The sequence below is a fragment of the Heterocephalus glaber genome, unplaced genomic scaffold, assembly GCF_053883595.1.
Source record: "Heterocephalus glaber isolate CG9 unplaced genomic scaffold, H.glaber_assembly_v1.0 deba00001744, whole genome shotgun sequence".
In the NCBI taxonomy this organism is placed as follows: domain Eukaryota; kingdom Metazoa; phylum Chordata; class Mammalia; order Rodentia; family Bathyergidae; genus Heterocephalus; species Heterocephalus glaber.
Genome location: NW_028258450.1, coordinates 4,667,157 through 4,685,805, shown reverse-complemented (window position 1 = coordinate 4,685,805; position 18,649 = coordinate 4,667,157). Strand labels below are relative to the sequence as shown.

The 18,649-nt window shown below is 37.6% G+C and overlaps 1 long non-coding RNA gene and 1 pseudogene across 1 annotated transcript in view; one reads left to right on the top strand and one right to left on the bottom strand.

Moving 5' to 3' along the window:
• The window catches only part of LOC147821362 (uncharacterized), a 42,789-nt gene that overhangs the window by 20,741 nt on the left and 3,399 nt on the right, over positions 1 to 18,649 (top strand). Inside the window, exon 2 of the long non-coding RNA XR_015447185.1 lies at positions 14,570 to 14,694. This is a non-coding gene — a long non-coding RNA (uncharacterized LOC147821362). The remainder of the gene's footprint in view (positions 1 to 14,569; positions 14,695 to 18,649) is intronic.
• Positions 7,954 to 9,582, bottom strand: LOC101711292 (von Hippel-Lindau disease tumor suppressor pseudogene; annotated as a pseudogene).

Here is an 18,649-nt window from a genome sequence, read left to right as displayed (position 1 = left end):
GTTCCCTACAATTTGTACTTTCTCCTGTGTTTTTCATGGACTCATATCAGTCTTATGTTATTCTTCTTTGTGTCATCTAGCAGCTAGCCACAGCAGCTTTTGGTCCAGCTTGCATGTTGTCTTGTCATTTTTACAGTATTACTGTGTTTTGGGTCTACTACATCCATTTTGTCTTCAATTTGTGGCACTCTGTCCACTTATGGTTTCTTTCCAGGACCTATAGTATTGCAACCCACCAGGAAGGGGGATGGATAGTGACAACTGAAGCCCATTGTGTTTGCACACCCACTGTGTGTATGTGTGTGCTATGCCTATCCCAGCCTTTCCTATTGGACATGCACCCTATTTCTGCCTTAGGGCTGTATTCATTCTAGGCTCTCACGTCATTGTTCCTCTGTACCCGAACTTGCTGCTATCTCCACCTAGCTCCACAGCCTGTGGACTTGTGAGATGCCCCTCTCGCTCCAGAGACCCCACTGTCCAAGCCCAGGTGTGTCCCTAATTATGTTTATGTATAGGGAAGCAAACAGACCACTGAGCTCTGTGCTAGACATAGGCAGTGATGGTGGGGGTTTGAAGGAGTCTGCTGTACTTAATGCCAGCACTTTCAGATTTAGTTCCCTCAGAAACCCACATGTGACTGACCTGAATTTTCAACACAGAGGACAGGATGCTATTTACTTCTCAGCCTAGTTCTCTGCTGCTTAACCTTCCCATGGGGGTCTGTGACTAGCCTGCCCTCTCTGTGACTGTCTCATAGCCATCTCCCACTCAGCCACTGTGGTAGGGAGGCTTCAGAAATCCTGAAGTGTAGTTGTTCTGTGGCCTCTTAGTTCCAGAATAGTTCACTCTTAAACAATTCTCAAAATGTTTCCTGATTACATAACTCACAAATATGGCAGGCACTGTATTGGATTTCTTCTCTAACTATGGACTGCCATGTGGAAAGAGTCATTTTTAGAGTAGAATCCCACACTATATTTGCAACTTAAGATATTACGGGCTTTTCTTGGGGCTACTGGTGGTCTTTTGTTTCTTCTGTTAGTTGCTGACCCTCTCTGGGCTTCCCTAGTGTTTGTGAAGACAGGTCTTCTCCCTGGGAGCCAGGATTAGTGTCCTAGACTGTTTCATTCTTTCCTCTGCATTGACTTCAGTTTTTCCACTTTCTCTGTACTTTCTAGTGTTTTTGTTAGCTCTTTCTTGAGTTCTGGAGCCCTTTTTCCTTTTTTTCTTCACCAAATTCTTTTCTAGGTATCTGTATTCTAGGTCCTGGAAAGGCTGTGATATGCTGCTGGTCTTCATGCTGTCATTTTCTCTTCTCTATCTGATCTTTATTTTTGTACATGTATTACAAGGGCCCCGTGTAGAGTGTGATTTTACAATTAGTGCTTAAGGGAGTTGTTTTAACTCTAACATTTTACCAGCCAGACCTGTTAGCTCAGATCCTGGTATTTAATGGGATAGCTCTTGTCAGTTTATCCTTTAGAATTTTGATTAAAGAATTTAGTAAATTAAGGGCTGGGGATTTAGCTCAGTGGCACCATGACTGCCTCACACACACAAAGTCCTGAGTTTGATCCCAGGTACTGAAAAAAAAAGAATTTAGTAAAATAAAGATATTATCTCAGTCTAATAAACAGCACACGATTAACAACACAATGATATTACAATAATTTATAATTCCATTTTAAGATCTGCTTAATGGGAACTCTTTTTTCTTGTACAAATAGAAAATCGGATGGTATGAATTTTATCCTACAATGTAAGCCTATAAAATGGAAGATTATCTACTTCTAGTTTTCTGTGAAAGAAACAGTTATGACACCCAATGTCACAGGATAGGTAGTATTATCTGATGACACCTAAGTTACATTTCTCTCAGTATTTACCAGTCACTATGTTATATCTTAGCTTCTTAAAACTTGACAGTTTAATAGAAGTACATATTTGAGCAATATGTATAGCAGTGAAAATCTGACCCCTGTTCTAGACAAACAGGCACAAACATATCTTCTGAATAGCATACACAGATTGTGTAATGTTCAGATCAAGGCAAGCATGTCTATCTCTTTAAATATTTATCTTTTCTATATGGAGAAAATATTCAAGATTCTTTCTTCTACATCATTTGAAATATACAGTATATTGTCATTGTCCATAGTTACCCAATTGTTGGGCTGGGGATTTAGCTCAGTGGTTTCACTGCCTGCTGCGCAAGCACAAGGACCTGAGTTTGATCCCCGGTACCAAAAAAAAAAAAAAAAAGTTACCCAATTGTGCCATAAAACACTAGAACTTATTTTTCCTGTCAAAATGTTACTTAGTACCTGCTGACCAACTTTTCCCCATCCTTGCTTGCTCCTACAATTTCTGGACTCTACTTTATTCTCAACTTCTATGATAATATGAAGTGTGATTGATGGATGGTTAAACAAAAAATTATCACAGAAAAGGCACACTGCTATGAGTCCTCCTCAAAACACTCCCCTTCACTTTGAACACACTATTCCCATCATCCTTGCCATTCTCTGAAGCAGTTCTGGAAGTCCTTTTTTACTGAGTGTCTTTAGTTGCACTATTGTGGCTGACTCAACATCCTGAATTAGATAAAATGTTTACCTTTCATGGTCACTTTTACCTTGAGAAAGAGTTCGAAGCCACATGGTGCCAGATCTGGTGAATCCAGTGGATGAGGACACACTGTAATGTTTTTATGAGCTTACCTTTCTGTTGGTGGCACTCAGTAGGAGAATTCATTGTATTTCCTATCATACCTTATGACGATACTAAAGAGGACTTTTAGATCTGCTCCAGAAGGTGGAAGTATGATGGGATGTGTGTGTTCAAATCAAGGGGGTTATTTTGAGAAGTTAGTGTCCATGTGTTTTTACTGTTATAAATTTTAAAATTTAAACCTTTATGATATATTTTAATCATGTGTCATATAAAGAAATACTTATCAACAATTTCATTTATTTTAAATATATTTTTTATTTCTAGAATTTACACATTTTATAGGAACAATTTCGTTGTATTGTTTCACTCTATTCATTTACTTCTACTTGTCACATTAGATGAATGATCAATTATTTCTAAGAGGGAAGGGTGCTTTTCAAAAAGTAGTGGATAGTTAAATTGGCTTTAAAAGTTTAACAAAATTTAGGATGAAGAAATAAAATATTAGTGCTTTTGTACATGAAGAAAAGTTACCAATGTATGAGGTCCCATTGCATTGCAGAACTAGTCATATGATGGAATTTATTATATCAGACACAGGTGGTTCAATTATGTATATTAAATTTCAGGGAAATGTTTCTAAATTTGTGTTTTAGAGCTCATCTAGTATTGTTTCATGCTATGGCTTGGAACCAAACCCTAGCTTCTGGAAAAAAATTTGTTTCAACCACCACCGCCACCAGAACTACCACCACCACCACAACAAAAGACTATGTGACTCTAAAAAAGATCAGTGAAATTGGGGGATGGAGGGCTCTGGTGTGAGTGATAGATGATCTTAAATATTTAAATCAGGAATAAACCTTACCTCAGAAGTGCTGATAATTTTGTGGTCAAATAGAACCCATACTAAGTTCATGGCTTTCAAATGCTGAATTCTCTCATTTGAAACAATGATCTTTTCTTCACTGCACTATGATCTCATACTTGCATAGATCTGTTGTTTTTTTATGCTTTTTCTGTTAGTGTTTTTGGATTATGTTATCAGTACCTAGTTTCATCATGCAACAAGGAAATTGCACTGAATACCATTGTTGCCAAACCCAAGCAGGTGACATGAGCAAATTGAACCATGGGTTATGGTTGTCCATGGCCTTGACCTGTTACTCTGATGCAACCAAGCAACTATGCAATCCTGGCTCATTGATTATTTTAGGGAAACAAAGATTCTGCCTTGTTGATGTTCATTCAGCATTCATTTTCTCTATTTGCCTTGCTATATGAAATCTGAAATTTTGGAGGCATTTACTTTTGTCTTAGCAACATGTCAGGCCGAGAAAATTGCGTTTCTCATTCATTCTTGGGTGAATGGTTGTGTAATTAAATTATGACATATGATAAATACCATGTAAACAAATACTATTGTGTTTCTTAAAAAGAGAACAGATGTGGGTTCCTTTCTCGGGTTTTCTTTCCAGCTAATTGAAATCTAGACCTTTTGTTTGGAGTCCAGCAATAACATGACAATCAATTATTGTAGATATGGCTGGCTCCAAAACATTATAGCACTTCTTGTTCCTACTGGTCACAGAACCCAATTTCCTCTTAGCAATCAGGACAGAAAGTTCCACTGTCATTTTAGTGATCAAAGGAGCACAGAGTAAAAAGAAAGAAAAAAAAAGGAGCACAGAATGACTTGGTTGTGTCCAGTTATGGAACAAGTTGTGTTGTAAGCTAGAAGTATTCTTTCTTTGACACACAGGCCCTCTAAACTCATCAAGTCCGAGGTGGGAAGCAAAATATCCTGAAATGGGATTATAGATGTATTACAGAAAATGTCACTTATAGAACTATTCATGAATCCATGCATCATGGCTATGAGTGAAACAACATGATACCATAGATAGTTCTAAAGCCAAATATCATCTTTTAATAAAACATCCAAATCTTTTAGGGTGCCATAAGTGTATTCTAACTTTCTGTCTTTTGGCTTCTAATCAGTGGTAGCCAGTGAACCCCACGGATATTCATCCTCCAGTGGATTGTAGCCCTGACAATACCTTGATTTCAGACTTCTGTTTCTAGATAAATGGGAGAACAAATTTCTATTTTTTAAAAATTTGCTATAGCAACTACAGAAATCAAATACAGCACTTATCCAACTATATTTTAGTCAACACTAACTGTTGGGAAAGAGCTTTAGAGTAGCAATAGTAGATTCCAAAGTTAATCAGCATTGCCTTTTGATAAAATGAAGACATCTGTTATCTAAATGAATGCCCAGCCTGTTGCAAAGAAACCTGAAACTTGTACAGCTTGCCCTTGATTGCTGCTTTACTTATAAAACTTCCACTCAATTCATTCAGAGAAAATGGGCCTCTGTTCAATAAAATGTCAGACCAACTTACTAAGTTCCTATATACAAACAATTAGCAGCTTATCATTGGCTCTATTTTTCTAACATTTTCATGGAAGTTTGTCATTTACAAGGCAGTGTATCCAATGAGCCAACTCTTTCTTAAAACAACACAGTAAAAGAAAGCAATTTATAAAAGTTGATGGTATTCCCAACAATATCTCAGTAGAGCAAATGATAATACTATTCTTTTGTTTCTATACATCCCAAGTGTACCAAAAATATTATGTTTGGGCTTAATTTTCTGTTGGTTAATCCATTTCTTGCCCAGTGATTAGAAAAGCAAAAAAGCTGAAGATATTATCTGTTCCTTTTCAGGAATAAAGAGTGTGTATGTGGTGATAGAGTCAGGTCAGAGAACTGTAATTACCTTCAGTGTAGATACAGATGTGGTGCTTCAAGGCCCATGGCCTTTCCTTCAGTGAGGGCTCTGATCTTTCCCTTGATCTCAATCAACTGTCTATTCTGATCCTGTTTTGAAAGCAGACTTTGGTAAGAACACAATGCTTTGGCGCATTTCAAAAGGGCTACTTCCCCTTCCCTTTGATGGAAGCATAAGGGAATTTTCCTCTGATTTTCACGGTGAGGGCCAGGTAGGGTTATTGGCGGTAACGTTCTCAGTATTTCACACCTCCTCCTAAGAATGGTGGCTTCTCATTCTGCTTTTCCTACACTTGATCTTAGCCAAAGAGCTGAGAAGTGATCCTCATCATGTTTTTAACTTTTTTGTCCCCTTTACTCAGCACCATTTCATATACAGGTTTTTAAAAAAAATTCAAAATAGGAAACATCAGTCTCTTGAGAGCAATACATTTAATACATTCACAGGATTACAAATTAAAAACATTCTTTACACTATAAGTTTTCAGTCTTTCTTGGACAACACAGAAAACAGTGTTTCAAATTTTGTATTTAACAAGAAGATGATCTCTGCCACCAATGTCTCCCCACCAATCTCAAGAAAAAATTAAAATCTAGACACACAACATACCTGTAAAAAGCACCTAACCTGCTGACTACTGAAAGGAGGAACTGAGTAGGTGGGCTGAGGGCAGCAGGGAAATGGCAAGGTCTGCTTCATTTACTGTACTCTGATCCGAGGACACAGGGCTGTGGCCCATGGAATCAGTAACACCAAGACACACCTCAATCACTCCTGTGAAAGATCATACCAATGCTTATGAAAAACTTATGATAACATGGGAAGATATTTAAGTTGTAAACCGAAATGAAAGAGTAAAATACAAAAATGTACACATTGCATGAGCTTAACTGTTAAAACCAACCAACCAAAACATGTCCTGTAAAAGGCTAAAAGAAAATAGTTAAAAGGTTAACAGCGATTGTATTTAAGTAGTGCATCTACAGTGATCTTTTTTTTTTGAGACACGGTCTTGCTATCAGTATGTATTTCAGGCTGGCCTTGTACTCACTATGTAGCCTAGGCTGACCCCAAACTCCCAGCAATCCTCCTGCCTCAGCCTACTTTACTGTCTTTCTAAATTTTTCTCTGCTAGGAGGATTAAAAAAAAACACTATTAGTTACAAAAAAATAAGTCTGATAGAAGTATTAAATTTGAGTTAGTGACTTTATGCCTAGCCTGTAAGAAAGGATGTGTACATTCACAAAACTACAACATTCCAGGCTACTCCAGGACAGACTTTTGGGAGGAACTGGCCTGACGCGGAGGGCTTTGGTCTCTCTTCCAGCCAGGTTCAGTGTGACCAGGTCCTGCAGATAAAGACACTGAACCAAATGGAATGCCACAGATTTACAGAAAGAACTGACATATCTGATGACTTGTTTACAGCATGGCTATTTCACACTAGAATTAAACAAAGGATGACTCTTTTCTGCTATTTTTTGTGTTGATGTCGTTGCAAAAGTGCTATTATCACAGCAACTGTGGAAACCCAATCCTGGTTTAGAAATAGAAACAAAACAGCATTACAACACAAGTGGACCAAGAAAAGTGGGAGACTTAAAAAATTAGAAAAAGTGCTTTCTATAAAAATGATTTTCTCTTTCTCCTTTTTATTTATTTTTTTTGAGACAAAGTCTTGCTATGTAGTTCAGGCTGCCTTGAACTCACTAGGTAGTCCAGGCTGGCCTCAAATTTGAGGCAACCCTCCTGTCTCAACCTTCCAAGGGCTGGGATCACAGGCATGTGCCACCACATCTGTCAAACAATGATTCTCTTTAAGATGCTTGCTGTTCACAGGTTAAAGCCTATCCTGAACAGAAGACGACGCCAACCCTCTGAACCCTTTCCACCAAAGCATCCCCCAGTTTGCTCACTGACACACACTGACTTTAGGCTCAAGATAAGATGGGCCAGTGGCGGTGACCTTTAGAGCTGTCCAATGATAAGCTGTGTGCATGTGCCATAGGTTTGCCACCACTGGGCTTGGAACTGGGGCCTTAAGAGGGGAAAGACCGTTCCCTGCCTCAGGGATGACTCACTCCCAGTTTCCCTCTACTGGGAGCTGAACACTTTACCAACCATATTACATCAGTTCAAAGTGGAAGCCACTGCTTTCTCCTGTGATGAAAGGGTATGCTGCAATTTTACTGAATTACATATGCAAACTCTCTTACACTGAAACTTTCCTGACTTACTAGGAGGCAAAAATACAACTACTTTTTGCTGGTGAGCACTTCTAGAAAGGGCAGGGCTGAAGTGACACTTCCTGATGTTTGTCCCTCAACACAGCAGCACCTAGCAAAGTCAGTCACCTTTTCTTTAAGCAAAGTAGTATATTTTAGTCAAGAATGAGACACTGTAAAGCTGAGAATAATGGCCAGTGCTCCATCTAGATCAAGACTCACTGGTACCAGCAGAAGCTGAGGTGCAGGAACCCTAATTCCTATCAAGCTCCTCAGTCTCCTCTTCCGGTGGCTGCCTGGCGATGTGCTCCTGTGTCAGACGCGCCAGGTCTTTCTGCACATTCGGGTGGTTCTCCAGGTCTTCGTAGAGCAACCTGACAATGTCCAGTCTCCGGTAGTTCTGGGGCTTCACGAGGCTCCGGACGACCTGGAAGCATCGTTGCTTCAAGGTGTACACTGGCAGTGTGATGCTGGCAAAAATAGGCTGTCCATCAACATTTAGAGACTGCACAAATAATTCTGTCTGGCTAAGCAGAAGCCCGTCGTGTGTCCCCGCATCTCTGAAGAGTCAAAGGCGACATCAGTAGCTGTGGATGCGGCGGCCCGTGCCCGGCTGCATCATCTGGTAGGGCTGTGGCTCGCCGTCGAAGTTGAGCCACGGCAGCGGACTGCGTTTGCAGAAGATGACCTGCGACGGCTTGCCTGAGTTCACTGAGCGCAGCACGGGCCGCAGCTGCCTGGCCTCATATCCAGCCGTAGTCCGCCGGCTCCTCGAGGGGCCGCTTCCTAGGCGCCCTTCCCGGCCTCTTTCTTCACCTTCCCGGGCCTTATCTCCGGAGCTCTGGTGCACAGGGTTAACTTTCAAACTTAGCCAAACTGAGTCTCCAGTAATTCATGAATTACATTTAGGTTCTCCAGCTCAGCACCGGTTCCCAGGTACTGTGTATCTGCCTGTCCTTGAAAAACAATCTAATGTTTGTGAGCTAAGAAGCAAAACATACTGGTAGAGAGTATTACTTAATGACAATGGGAGGGAGTGAAGCAAAAAGGATCTCTAAAATATCCACAACTCAACTGATAACATGACTTTTTGGTTCGGATTCCTCATAAATGAGATCATGCATTATTTGTCATTTTCTGCCTGACTTATTTCACTTACCATAATGTCCTACAGGTCCACTCATTTTGTCACACTGATAGGATTTCATCTTTTTTGTAGTGAATAATATTCAATTGTGCTATGTTTTTGTTACTGATTTTTCCTTTAATGAACTTACATTAATTCCATAGCTTGACTGTTGTGAGTAGTACTAAAATAAACATGAGCGTGCAGAGCAAATATGTCTTCAACACAGTAATTTCATGTCCTTTATATATATACACCCAGTAGTGGAATTGTTGGACTGTATGGAGTTCTGTCCTTTTTAGGACATTCCACACTGTTCATCACAGCTATACTATTTTACATTCCAATGAACATTATGTAACAGTTCCTTTTTTCCATATCTTCCCAGTATTTTGGCCTTTTTAATAATAATTATTCTTTTTTATAGTTGCAAAGTTTTATTAAAGGTAGGAAAAGAAACAGGCATTGCAGAAGAAGTTTGGGCCAATCAAAAGTAGGAAAAGAAGTACACCCTGCACTGAGGGCAGGCTGCCATGCAAGAGCGAGCACAGTGGCAAAGCTTTTTGTATCACCCACTCTTCATGCTGATGTCAGGTCTAGGCCATCCTTTGAAAAACCTGCTTGAGTTTTTGTGAGAAGTCCACATGCAGTGCTTTGGGAACTGTTCTACACATGTGTTCCAGGATCTTGTCGCACCTCCTTTCCCAGACAGTTCCCAGAGCAGTCCCATGTTCTGTTTCCCCCAGAGAGACCCATACTCCCAAAATTCATTATGGGGGTACCGAGAGAGTGGAGGTCTCTGTCTTCTATAGCTTCTTCTTCTTTTTTTTTGGCACTGGGAATCAAACTCAGGTCCTTGCGCTTGGAAGGCAGGCAGCAGAAACATTGAGCTAAATCCCCGGCCTTCTATAGCTTCTTACAGCAGGAAGGGGCTATAGACCCTCCCTTGTGGGGATTATGGACTCTAACTGCCTTGAGATGTTGTGGCTCTGGCTGGGTTAAAGAGAAAACTGTTAGAAAACAATGAGAAAAGAATTAGTGATCATTGAACTGCCTGTTTGATGGGAGAAAGAAAGTAACTTTAGTATTACGTTGGGGATAAAGAACCCAAATATGAGGAGCAGGTCAGATTTCCATGCTCCCTGTGGAGGATAAAATATGGCAAAATGGGAGGTTAGATAAATTATTGAGAGCCATAGCCCTAGCAAGATTATCCACATCATGAACCTAATTAAAAATGGGATACCCAATAGAGCTACTCATTTAAACTGTGGAGAATTAGGGTCATTAGTGACTCTACTTGTCTGCACTTAGAGTCTTGCTTTCTGAAGAGGGGCCTCATGTCTTCCAGAGGCTCTCAGGAATAGGTTTCTTCTTCTTTTTTTAAAAAATTCTTTTATTGGTACATTTTAGGTATACAATATGTTTACATTTATCATTGGGTGCTTGTACCTGTACATGATGTATCTTGGTTCTTATTTTTTCCCCCATTACCTGTGTGCCCTTCACCCCCTCCACCCTTCCCTATTTACATAGATTTTATTTCCATTTTTTTTCTTTTCTCATAATTTTTTCTTTCACTTCTTTCCTTTCCCCTTTCCCTCCCACAACCTCTACACTTTTGGAACTTTTCCTATTTCAAATTATCAATTATTCATTTTAATCATTTTAATCCTTATTTACACTTTCAGTTTGTTGCAGTAGAGAAACTATTCAGTATTTACACAAGTGTGTCTTATTTATTTCACATAAGAGTATGGCCTCAATATGCATCCATTTAGCTATAAATGTCTCTAGTTTCTCATTCTTTATGGCTGAGTAGTATTCCATTTTTAAAAAAATTAATTTTATTGGTACATTTTATTGGTACATTTTAGGTATACAATTCATTTACATTTATCATTGGGTGTTTGTACCTGTACATGATATATTTTGGTTCTTATTTATTTCCCCATTATCTGTGCAACCTTCACCCCCTCCACTCTTCCCTGTTTACATAGATTTCATTTTCATTATTTTTTCTTTTCTCATAGTTTTTCCTTTCCCTCTTTTCCTTTCCCCTTCCCCTCCCTTCACTCCTTAGTCTTTGGACCTTTTTTCCTATTTCAAATTAGCAATTATTCATTTTAATCATTTTGACTCTTGTTTACACTATCAGTTTCTCACACTAGAGAAACTGTTCGGTATTTACACATGTGTGTCCTATTTATTTCACTTAAGAGTATGGCCTCAATATGGATCCATTTAGCTATAAATGACTCTAGTTTTTCATTCTTTATGGTTGAGTAGTACTCCATTTTATAAAAAAAACACATTTTCTTTATCCAGTTTCCAGTTGATGGGCACTTGGGCTGCTTCCAAGCTTTAGGTATTACAAACTGTGATGCTATAAACAGGGTGCACATATATCTCTGTGGTATGATTCTTTTAAATTTGGGGGGAAGATACCCAGCAGGGGAATAGCTGGGTCAAATGGGACCTCTAGTCCTAGTTCTTTGAGGTATCTCCATACTGATTTCCACAGTGGTTGCACCAGTCTGCACCCCCACCAACAATGGAGAAGGGTTCCTTTCTCCCCACACCCCCACCAGCATTTGTTATTTGTTGATTTCTTGATAGCAGCCATTCCTTCTGGGGTGAGGTGGAATCTCAGGGTTGTTTTCATCTGCATCTCTCAAATGACAAGTGATGTTGAACATTTTTTCTTATATTTGTTTGCTGCTTTTACTTCTTTGTCTGAGAAATGTCTGTTCATTTCAGATGCCTATTTTTGAATTGGGTCTTTGAATTTGGGGGGTCTGATTTTTTTCAATTCTTTATATATTCTAGGTAGTAGACCTTTATCTGAGCTACAACTGCTAAATATTTCTTCGCACATTGTAGGTTGTCTCTTAGCTCTGTTGGTAGCTTCTCTTGCAGTGCAGAAGCTTTTTAGTGCAATAAAATTGGAGATCAATAACAAAAGAAACCGCAAAACACCCACAAACACATGGAAATTGAATAACACTCTCCTGAACAGCCAATGGGTGACAGAGAAAATTAAAGAAGAAATTAGACAGTTTCTACAAGTAAATGATAATGCCAGTACAACATACAGGAACCTGTATGAAAGGACGCAATGAAAGCAGTTCTATGCAGGAAATTCATAGCGGTGAATGCCCATATTAGGACAACAGAGAGAACGCAGCTAAATAACTTAATGCAGAACCTCAAGCTCCTAGAAAAAGAAGAGCATAACAAACCCAAAGCTCATACAAGAAAGGAAATTATAAAGATCCGAGCAGAAATCAATGCAATGGAGACTAAGAGAATGATACAAAAAAATCAATGAATCGAAGAGCTGGTTTTTTGAAAGAATACATAAAATTGATAAACCTTTAGCCAACCTTATCAAAAAAAGGAAAGAAAAGGCTAAAATCCATGCAATTAAGAATGAAAAAGGTGAAGCCACAACAGATTCAGCAGAAATTCAGAGGATCATCATTACCTACTTTGAGAAACTGTACTCTAATAAAATGGAAAACACAGAAGAAATGGACAGATTCCTAGATACATACGAATTGCCAAAGTTAAATGAAGAAGATATAGAAATTCTAAACACCACAATAACAAAGAGTGAAATTGAAAATGTAATAAAAAATTTAACAACAAAGAAAAGCCCAGGTCCTGATGGGTTCACTGCTGAATTCTACAAGACATTTAAAGAAGAACTATTGCCATTACTCTTTAAACTCATCAAGGAAATTGAATGGGAAGCAAGGCTTCCAAATTCTTTCCTGGAAGCAAGTGTTACTTTGATTCCAAGACCAGGGAAAGACCCAACCCAAAAAGAGAACTACAGACCAATCTCCCTAATGAACATAGATATGCAAAAATCCTCAACAAGATTCTGGCAAACAAAATACAGAGGGTCATCAAGAAGACCATACACCCTGACCAAGTCGGATTTACCCCAGGGATGCAAGGATGGTTCAACATCTGTAAATCAATAAATGTAATACACTATATTAGCAGAGTCAAGGACAAAAACCATATGATTATCTCAATAGATGCAGAGAGAGCGTTTGACAAAATCCAACACCAATTCATGATAAAAACGCTACAAAAAATTGGAATAGAAGGTCTTTATCTCAACCTGATTAAGGCTATCTATGAAAAACCAACAGCCAACATCAGACTAAATGGTCAAAAATTGAAAACTTTCATGCTAAAACCAGAAACAAGACAAGGATGCCCACTATCACCACTCCTGTTCAATATAGTACTGGAAACATTAGCCATAGCAATTAGACAAGAGAAAGAAATAAAAGGAATAAAGATAGGAAAGGAAGACGTGAAGCTGTCATGATTTGCTGATGATATGATACTTTACATAGAAGACCGAAAAAACTCGGTCAAAAGTCTTTTAGACCTAATTGAAAGATTCAGTAGAGTAGCTGGATATAAGGTCAACACTCCAAAAACAATAGCCTTCTTATACGCAAATAGCAGACCCATTGAGAGAGAAATTTGGGAAATAATTCCTTTTACAATAGCATCTAAAAAAATGAAATATCTAGGAATCAACCTAACAAAGGAAGCAAAAGACCTCTACACTGAAAACTACACCACTCTGAAGAAGGAGATTGAGGAGGATATAAGAAAATGGAAAGAGATCCCTTGTTCCTGGTTCAGAAGAATCAATATAGTGAAAATGGCCATACTTCCAAAACTACTATATAGATTTAATGCAATACCGATTGAAATTCCAATAATATACTTCACAGAACTTGAGAAAACAATCCAAAAATTCATTTGGGAGCAGAAGAAATCTAGAATAGCAAAAGCAATTCAGGGCAACAGAGACATGGCTGGGGGTATCACAATCCCCAACTTGAAACTATACTACAAAGCTACTGTGATAAAATCAGCATGGTTCTGGCAAAGAAACAGACCCAAAGATCAGTGGAATAAATTAGAAGATGCAGAAACAACTCCAGACATACTCAGCCACCTCATGTTTGACAAAGGAGCCAATTGCCCTCATTGGAGAAAAGATAGCCTGTACAATAAATGGTGTTGGAAAAACTGGATTTCAACCTGCCAAATATTAAAACTAGACCCATATCTATCACCGTGCACTAAACTAAGATCAAAGTGGATTAAAAAGCTAAATATCAAGACAGAAACACTAAACTTGCTGGAAGGTAAGTTAGGTAGAACTCTCAATAACATTGGCATAGGAAAAGACTTTATGAACAAACCTTCAGTAGCATGGGAGCTAACACAAAGAATCAACAACTGGGGCTTCATCTTATTAAAAAGCTTCTGCACTGCAAGAGAAACTACCAACAGAGCTAAGAGACAACCTACAATATGGGAAGAAATTGTACCAATTAATATATAAATAAAAAAGAAAAAAATATAATTATATTTTATAAAAACGTACATAGGCATTAAATGTAAAAAGTAAAGCATAAATGAAACATTCAGGAATGTCTGATCTTAGGGGTGGTGACATGATACATAACCAAACACATGATTTTAGGTGTTTAAGTACCTAAGTAACTAATTTAACTCTTAATTTTAGAGTTATTGGCAATATTGATTAATTAACCTGCTTTCTGTATAAATATATGTTCCTTTTATTATTTTTAAACATTAAATATTATTATGTAGGAGATATTTGATAGCCTAAATTTTGGTGTAATTTCAATTTCTATATTGTGGCAAGCAATTTTGAAATGACAAATTGTTTCCACAGCAGATCGAGTGCATTACAACTACGATGGATCCCTGTGCTGAACTCATGTGGTGCTTGGGTTTATGGAACAGAAATGTAATTGAAACACCGCGAGTGCAGGAGGCACAGTCGTCTCTAGTGGAAAAGTGAGTGTGCTCACTGGGGTCCCGGTCCATGATCAGGTTGAAGCAAGGGCTGTAGAAATTTCCATCAGCTGTGTGAAAAGGAACTTTCAACAACTTTCTAGCTCATGAAGTTTACTTTCTGATGCAACTCCACTTGGGGAAATGTAGTCTTCAAACTGAGACCTGGCACTCTTATTTTGTCACCCTTATGCATTCATCAGGAGATTCAGGTTGCACCTGGGGGTGATTTGTTTCTCCTCTGGGTGCATCAAAATGGATCAATAAACAAGATCACTGAGGCAGCAGGTGACAGGTGATTGATGTCCACTGGGAGGAGGCATCTTGTCTCTCCAGCCCTGATACAGTCACTTCTGTCCACCTGCAGCCTTTTTAAGAGACTCACTGACCCAGTGAAACCTACCACCCTGAGTGAGGATCCTGCACACTCAGCCTTGAGAGTGAGAGGGAGGTACAAGGACATCTTCCACATTTCCATTTCCTAGTCTATGCTTCATTGGACTTTACTGTGTTTTAGATTTACCTTTGCAATATTTCTTTCTGTGGTAATGCTCCTATAATTTCTTCTTTCTTCTTTTTACTGACACTATTTCTCCTTTCTTTTATACGTTTTATTATTTTCATTCTTTCACTTCTTGAATACTTGTTGTAGCTCTCATTGATTTCAGCTGTTTTGTTTAAACCTGTCATATTTCTTTGATTTTACTTTTTTTATTATTATTAGCATGTATTTAAAAAGCAATCACATTCCAAGTAAAAATTTAGATGTCTAATATTCTATGATTTTGGTTATGTTCTGTTTATTTTCAGTGCTTCAATGAATATTTATTTACACTTGAAATAATTTTCAACCAATTTCATTGCCTCCTCTTCTCTACCTTCAGTCTTGATCAATTCTAATATATATATAACTTAATGGACACATTTTAATTGTACTGCTGCAGGCCTATCTCGTCTAATTTATGGCATCATTTTCAAATGGAGTTTTCACACACATTTATCATACATTAACTATGAGGCTCATCTTATGTTAGGGTATTTCAGTTGTTTCATTTCTAAATTTTATTATATTTTGTTATTCCGTGGTGATATTATTTAATGGCATGTTATGATTTGGGAAGTGGGTAAATGTAATTAACATACATCCTTCTCTCTCTTTTTCCTTTATTATGCTGGTCCTTTCACCCAAATCATGTCATTCTTAAACGGAGTTTTAAAACTAGTTTTATGGAGGAATATGGAAACCCAAATGAATATCATACTGACGTATCTCCCCAAAAGTCTGAAAACCTCTGAAAAATTCACTTATTATGTAGTGTTCCTTCATGAAATTTTAATCTATGATACAGGTAGTATTATTGTCTTTTCAATTATTTCAAATTTTACTTTTAATTTTGAACATAAAGCCCCTCTAAAATCATGAGAAGTGAAGAGATAATGTGTATATTTATGTGTATAATTTTATCCAATAATAAAGCAAAAAGCACAAATATGAAATAGTTTACATTATTATTCTGTAAGAATAACAAATCACTTTTATTTATACATAATATTAACCACATATATTTTCAATTTCATTATATCATATTATCAATATACTGGGGTGACCATACATTTTTCTTGTAGTTTATAAGTTAAACCTATTTAACATCTTTGGATATTCTTTTCCTCAATTTCTTGAATCTTCTTACAAGTTTGGAGTTCATTTTACAATTATTTCGTGCAGATTATTTTCCATTAAGTACTGCAAATAGATACCGCTGTCGTCATACTTTTCAAACTACGTCATTTGGATTATTTTGTATAGTTAACTCTGGAATCATTTAAAAAAATTTCTTATATAAGGATTTTTCCCCTACTCAATTTTATCATGGGGAACACTGTAAAATTATTCCTCCGTATAATCTGAAATCTTATAATTCCTCAATTTTTAAACCTTTTTAGTTACACATTTAAAAAATTTGTTCACATCCTTCAATTTCACATCTTTCTGAATGAATAGTCACACTACCAGAGTTTAACAAATATTTTCAGTCTCAGTTGCTATCTCTAATGTTGTAATCCTGACACTAACTGTGAAGTGATACAGTCTCCTAGAGGTGTTTGAAATGTATTATTTTTCTTAGGAATATGATTTTGACTTTTTCCCCTATTTTGGGTCATTTGATTATTAGTCTGCTTACATCTATATTAATTCTATTTATTCTTTTTAGGGTTCATTTTTCTATATCTCTTCTAATATATTTTTTTCTTCAGCGCTTCTCCTCTGGTCTTCACATTTATAAGTTTTTTTCACTATTTTGATTATACAGAAATATTTTAATTTTGAGCATGTAGAGAATCTGTTCTTTTTAAATTCTTTTTTAAAAAAATTCTTTCATTGGTACATTTTAGGTATACAATATGTTTACATTTATCACTGGGTGTTTGTACCTGTACATGATGTATCTTGGTTCTTATTTTTTTTCCCCCATTACTGGTGCGCCCTTCACCCCCTCCACCCCTCCCTATTTACATAGATTTCATTTTTGTTTTTTTCTGTTCTCATATTTTTTCCTTTGCCTTCTTTCCTTTCCCCTTCCTCTCCCACCACCCCTTCCTTTTAAATTAGTAAGTTTATTGGTACATTTTAGGTATACCATATGATGACATTAATCACTGGGAATTTGTACTTTTACATGATATACCTTGGTTCTTACCTTTTTCTCCATTCCCCTGCCCTCCCTTCAACCCCTCCACCCCTCCCTATTTACAAAGACTTTGTTTCTATTTTTTTCCTTTTCTTATATTTATTCTTGTCCCTTCTTTCCTTTCTCCTACCCTTCCAAATTCCCCTTCCCCTTTAGACCTTTTCTTCCTATTTCACATTATCTATTATACATTTTTATCCTTATTTATATTTTCGGTTTCTCACACCAGAGAAACTATTTAGTATTAACACATGTGTGTCCTATTTATTTCTCTTTCACTTAAGATTATGGCCTCATGCCGGGGATTTAGCTCAGTGGTTCCGCCGCCTGCCTCGCAAACGCAAGGACCCAGGTTCGATCCCCAGTACCAAAAAAAAAAAAGACTATGGCCTCAATGTGCATTCATTTAGCTATAAATGTCTCTTATTTCTCATTCTTTATGGCTGAGTAGTACTGCATTTTATAAAAAAACCCACCTCTTCTTTATCCAGTTTCCAGTTGATGGCCAATTGGGCTATTTCCAAGTTTTACCTATTACAAACTGTGTTGCTATGAACATGGGTGCGCATATATCGCTGTGGTATGATTCTTTTAATTCTTTTGGGAAGATACCCAGCAGGGGAATAGCTGGGTTAAATGGGATCTCTAATCTTAGTTCTTTGAGATATCTCCATATTGATTTCCACAGTGGTTGCACCAGTCTACACTCCCACCAACAGTGGAGAAGGGTTCCTTTTTCCCTACAACCCCTCCAGCATTTATTATTGATTGATTTCTTGATAGCCACCATTCTTTCTGGAATAAGGTGGAATTTCAGTGTTGTTTTCATCTGCATCTCTCAAATGACCAGTGATGTTGAACATTTTTTTTTTCATATGTTTATTTGCTGTTTCTATTTCTTTGCCTGAGAAATGTCTTTTCATTTCATATGCCCATTTTTGGGTTGGGTCTTTAAATTTGAGAGATCTTATATTTTTTTTAATGGTGAAAATGATGTATATTTAGAATTAGCCAGCTGGACTCAGTTTAGATGATCCCAATTTTGTTGGCAACATCCAAAGCATCGTATTCAGGAGCCAGTTGAACATACGCCTTCTCTCCAGCAGGCCTGAGTAGGAGACTGACCTTGACCACCTCAGTGTCATAGAGCTTCTTCACAGCTTGTTTGCTCTGGTGCTTGTTGGCCTTGAGATCCATAATGAACACGAGTGTGTTGTTGTTCTCTGTCTTCTTCATGGCTGACTCTGTGGTCAGGGGAACTTGATGAT